Source organism: Mirounga angustirostris, unplaced genomic scaffold (genome assembly GCF_029215605.1).
Source record: "Mirounga angustirostris isolate CCGP_5_RB_7025 unplaced genomic scaffold, mMirAng1.0.hap1 SCAF_9, whole genome shotgun sequence".
In the NCBI taxonomy this organism is placed as follows: domain Eukaryota; kingdom Metazoa; phylum Chordata; class Mammalia; order Carnivora; family Phocidae; genus Mirounga; species Mirounga angustirostris.
In genome coordinates this window covers 110256847-110262846 of record NW_026991717.1, presented here as the reverse complement: position 1 = coordinate 110262846, position 6000 = coordinate 110256847, and positions in this window count along the sequence as shown.

The window sequence follows — 6000 nt, the reverse complement described above, 5'->3', positions numbered from 1 at the left end:
TAAAGTATTCATTTGTTATCTCAACAGTGATTTATTGAATGTTTAGGATGCACTAGGCACTAGGACAGATAGAGATGAAACAGAAGAGAATGAAACAATCATGATTCTTGCCTTTGTGGAGCTCATAGTGAAGAAGACAGAAGTTTGAAAAGTGAAAGTACAAGATAATATAGATTTGCAAATTCTGATAAGAATCCTGAAGGAAATGCATAGGGTTCTGAAAAAGGGAAGGCTAGGGCAGACAGAAGGGGTTCTGTGCAGAGATATCATTTAAGCGGAATCCTGTAGATTGAGTGAGAGTTGGCCAATGAGAAGTGGGAGAAGAACATTGCACATAGTGCTGGGGACAGCACTAGCTTGGCAGATTCAAAGAACTGAAAGAGGCCACTGTGATATAGTGGGTGAGGGGAAAATGGCTCTAGGATGAGGGACAGAGACATGTACCCCCTGATAGGAATTTGGGACTTCTTTCCAAGGACACTGGGGAGTTGTGAAACAGGCAGTGATATGATCTGAATGAGGTTTTCAGATTAGCACTGTGTCTGCTAAGTGGATTTGGATCATGCTTTGGAGAGGGTAAGAATAGAAATAGGGAGACCAATTATAAGTCTATGGTAATAATGCAGGTGAGAGATGGCAGGAGCTGAGAGTGGTAGTAAAAGAGATGGAAAACAGAGGATGAAATCTCGAAATATTTGGAAGTAGAATCAATAGATTGGCAATGGATTGGATGTGAGGCTGGTTGGAGACAGAGAACCTGAACTCTAAATAAAACTTCCAGATATTCAGCTTTAGCATTTGGATGAATAAAGGCGTCATTTTACTGAAGTGGGGAAGACGGGAAGAAGAGTGGATTTGGAGCAGAAAATTAAGAACTTCAGTTTTATTTAAGGTTTTTTACAGACACCCTTTATCAGATGAAAGATGTTACTTTCTATTTCCAGTTTGCTACAAGTTGTTTTTTTTTTAAATGTATGTTCAATTTTATGAATTGCTTTTTCTGCATCTATTGAGATGATCATAGAATTAATTCATCTCCTTTATTATATTAATGAAGCAGATTGCACTGAATGATTTTTGACTGTTAAGGCAACTTTGAATTTTTGAAATAACTCTAGTTTGGTTGTGATGTGTAATTTTTTTCACATTGCTAGGTTGGATTTGCTAGAATTTGTTTAGAATTTAAAAATATCAATGTCAGGAGAGATGGGACTCCAGTGTTCCTTTCTTGTAATGTCCTTGTAATTCCAGTTTTTGTTTCAGGATTCTGATGGTCTTAAAAAATGAGTTGAAGAGATCTTTCCTTTTGTCTTCTCTGGAAGAATATATGGGAAAATTGGCAATATTTTTTTTTGAAATATTTTATAGAATTCAGTGAAGCCATGTAGGCCTGTAGTTTTCTTTGTGGGAAAGTTTTTAAATAGTGAATTAATTTTAAAATTAATTTTAGTTTTGCTAAATTGTATGTGTGTTTTATGGATTATGTCTAATTCATTTAAATTTTCAAATTTATTGGCATGTAGTTTTTTTTTTTTAAGATTTTATTTGTTTATTTGTCAGAGAGAGCACAAGCAGGGGAAGCAACAGGCAGAGGGAGAAGCAGTCTCCCCACTGAGCAAGGAGCCAGAAGTGGGACTTGATCCCAGGACTCTGGGATCATGACCTAAGCTGAAGGCAGCCGCTTGACCAACTGAGCCCCAGGCATCCCGGCATGTAGTTTTTTTTAAAAAAATAGTATCTTTTTACCATCTGTTCAATGTTTGTGGGGTATATAGTGCTATCCTTTTCCTTTTTTCAGTCCTGACATTGATTATTTGTGCCTTTTTTTGAAGGAGTTTATCACTATATTAATATTTTAAACAAAACTACTGTTTTTTGGTTATCCCTTTATCATATATGTTTTCTTTTCCATCAGTGTATGCTCCTATCTTTGTTATTTCCTTCTTTCTTGTTTCTTTGCGCTGAATTTTCTGTTCTTTTTCTAACTTCTTAAAGTGGATACTTAGTTCATTGATTTTTCAGCCTCCTTTTCTTTCCTTTTTTTTTTTTTTTGGAGATTTTTTAAGTAATTTCTACACCCATGTGGAGCTCGAACTTAAAACCCTGAGATCAAGAGTCCCATGCTCCACCAACTGAGCCAGCCAGACGCCCGTAGCCTCCCTCTTTTCTACTTTATGCCTTTAAAGCTATATATTTTATATAAGCATGGTTTGAATATGTATTTTTTAAACTATTGGGATAATATTGGTTATATAATTTCCTTTGTGATTTTTTTCCCTTTGGACTGTAGGTATTTAACAGTTTACTTCTTAATTTTCTTGATATGAAATTCTAGTTATTCAGCTTAATTCCATTAAAATTAAAGAACATACCTCAATATCATAAGAGCCATCTATGAAAAACCCACAGCGAATATCATTCTCAATGGGGAAAAACTGAGAGCTTTCCCCCTAAGGTCAGGAACATGGCAGGGATGTCCACTATCACCACTGCTATTCAACATAGTATTAGAAGTCCTAGCCACAGCAATCAGACAACAAAAAGAAATAAAAGGCATCCGAATCGGCAAAGAAGAAGTCAAACTCTGTTTGCAGATGATATGATACTTTATGTGGAAAACCCAAAAGACTCCACGCCCAAACTGCTAGAACTCATACAGGAATTCAGTAAAGTGGCAGGATATAAAATCAATGCACAGAAATCAGTGGCATTCCTATACACCAACAACAAGACAGAAGAAAGAGAAATTAAGGAGTCGATCCCATTTACAATTGCACCCAAAACCATAAGATACCTAGGAATAAATCTAACCAAAGAGACAAAGAATCTGTACTCAGAAAACTATAAAATACTCATGAAAGAAACTGAGGAAGACACAAAGAAATGGAAAAACGTTCCATGCTCATGGATTGGAAGAACACATATTGTGAAGATGTCAATGCTACCTAGAGCAATCTACACATTTAATGCAATCCCTATCAAAATACCATCCACTTTTTTCAAAGAAATGGAACAAATAATCCTAAAATTTTTATGGAACCAGAAAAGACCCTGAATAGCCAGAAGAATGTTGAAAAAGAAAAGCAAAGCTGGTGGCATCACAATTCAGGGCTTCAAGCTCTATTACAAAGCTGTCATCAAGACAGTATATACTGGCACAAAAACAGACACATAGATCAATGGAACAGAATAGAGAGCCCAGAAATGGACCCTCAACTCTATGGTCAACTAATCTTTGACAAAACAGGAAAGAATGTCCAATGGAAAAAAGACAGTCTCTTCAACAAATGGTATTGGGAAAATTGGACAGCCACATGCAGAAGAATGAAACTGGACCATTTCCTTACACCACACACAAAAATAGACTCCAAATGGTTGAAAGACCTAAATGTGAGACAGGAGTCCATCAAAATCCTAGAGGAGAACAGAGGCAGCATCCTCTTCGACCTCAGCCGCAGCAACTTCTTCCTAGAAACATCGCCAAAGGCAAGGGAAGCAAGGGCAAAAATGAACTATTGGGACTTCATCAAGATAAAAAGCTTTTGCACAGCAAAAGAAACAGTCAACAAAACCAAAGGACAACTGACAGAATGGGAGAAGATATTTGCAAATGACCTATCAGATAAAGGGCTAGTATCCAAAATCTATAAAGAACTTATCAAACTCAACACCCAAAGAACAAATGATCCAATCAAGAAATGGGCAGAAGACATGAACAGACATTTTTCCAAAGAAGACATCCAAATGGCCAACAGACACATGAAAAAGTGCTCAACATCACTTGGCATCAGGGAAATCCAAATCAAAACCTCAATGAGATACCACCTCCCACCAGTCAGAATGGCTAAAATTAACAAGTCAGGAAATGACAGATGTTGGCAGGGATGCGGAGAAAGGGGAACCCTCCTACACTGTTGTTGGGAATGCAAGCTGGTGCAGCCACTCTGGAAAACAGTATGGAGGTTCCTCAAGAAGTTGAAAATAGAGCTACCATATGATCCAGCAATTGCACTACTGGGTATTTATCCCAAAGATACAAAAGTAGGGATCCAAAGGGGTACGTGCACCCCAATGTTTATAGCAGCAATGCCCACAATAACCGAACTATGGAAAGAGCCAAGATGTCCATCGATAGATGAATGGATAAAGAAGATGTGGTATATATATATATACAATGGAATATTTTGCAGCCATCAAAAGGAATGAAATCTTGCTATTTGCAATGATGTGGATGGACCTGGAGGGTATTATGCTGAGTGAAATAAGTCAATCAGAGAAAGACATGTATCATATGATCTCACTGATATGAAGAATTCTTTTTTTTTTTTTTAAAGAATGGTTCTTCATTTGATTGCTGTCCATCTCTTTTTTTTTTTTTAAGATTTTATTTATTTATTTGAGACAGAATGAGAGAGAGAGAGAGCACATGAGAGTGGGGAGGGTCAGGGGGAGAAGCAGACTCCCTGCCGAGCAGGGAGCCCGATGCGGGACTCGATCCAGGGACTCCAGGATCATGACCTGAGCCGAAGGCAGTCGCTTAACCGACTGAGCCACCCAGGCGCCCTGATATGAAGAATTCTTAATCTCAGGAAACAAACTGAGCATTGCTGGAGTGGTGAGGGGTGGGAGGGATGGGGTGGCTGGGTGATACACATTGGGGAGGGTGTGTGCTATGGTGAGCGCTGTGAATTGTGCAAGACTGTTGAATCTCAGATCTGTACCTCTGAAACAAATAATACATTATATGTTAAAAAAAAAAAGATAGTAGGAAGGGAAAAATGAAGGGGGGAAATCGGAGGGGGAGATGAACCATGAGAGACTATGGACTCTGAGAAACAAACTGAGGGTTCTAGAGGGGAGGGGGGTGGGGGGATGGGTTAGCCTGGTGATGGGTATTAAAGAGGGCACGTTCTGCATGGAGCACTGGGTGTTATACACAAACAATGAATCATGGAACACTACATCAAAAACTAATGATGTAATGTATGGTCATTAACGTAACATAATAAAATAAAAAAAAATACTCTGATATGATTTTGATTTTTTTTTAAAAGATTTTATTTATTTGACAGAGAGAGACACAGCAAGAGAGGGACTACAAGCAGGGGGAGTAGGAGAGGGAGAAGCAGGCCCCACCAAGCAGGGAGCCCAATGCAGGGCTTGATCCCAGGACCCTGAGATCATGACCTGAGCTGAAGGCAGACGCTTAACAACTGAGCCACCCAGGTGCCCCTGATTTTGATTTTTTGAAATATGTTCACATTTGCCTTATGATTCTGAATGTGGCAGTTTTGGTAAATGTCTTGTATATGTGTGGTTCTTTTTTAACTTTGTTAGTTAACATACAGGGCAATATTGGTTTCTGGAGTAGAATTCAGTGATTTATCACTACATACAATACCAGTGCTCATCACAAGTGCCCTCCTTAATACCCTTCACCCATCTAACCCATCACCCACCCACCTCCCTCCATCAACCCTCAGTTTGTTCTCTGTTGTTAAAAGTCACTTATGGCTTGTTTCCCTCTCTCCTTTTTCCTTTTCCCCCTTCCCATATGTTCATCTGTTTTCTTTCTTTTTTTAAAAAGACTTTTGATTTATTTATTTGAGAGAGAGAGCATGAGCAGGGAGGGAGGAGCAGAGAGAGAAAGAGAAGCAGACTCCCCGCTGAGCAGGGAGCCCAATGTGGGGCTCAATCCCAGGACCCCGAGATCATGACCTGAGCCAAAGGCAGACACTTAACCAACAGAGCCACCCAGGTGCCCCTGTTTTCTTTCTTAAATTCCACATATGAGTGGGATCATACGGTATTTGTGTTTCTCTGACTGACTTATCTCACTTAGCGTAATATGCTCTAGCTCTATCCACATCATTGCAAATAGCAAGATTTCATTCTTTTTGATGACTGAATAATATTCCATTGTATATATATACCAGATCTTTATCCATTCATCAGTTGATGGACATTTGGGGTCTCTCCATACTTTGGCTATTGTTGATA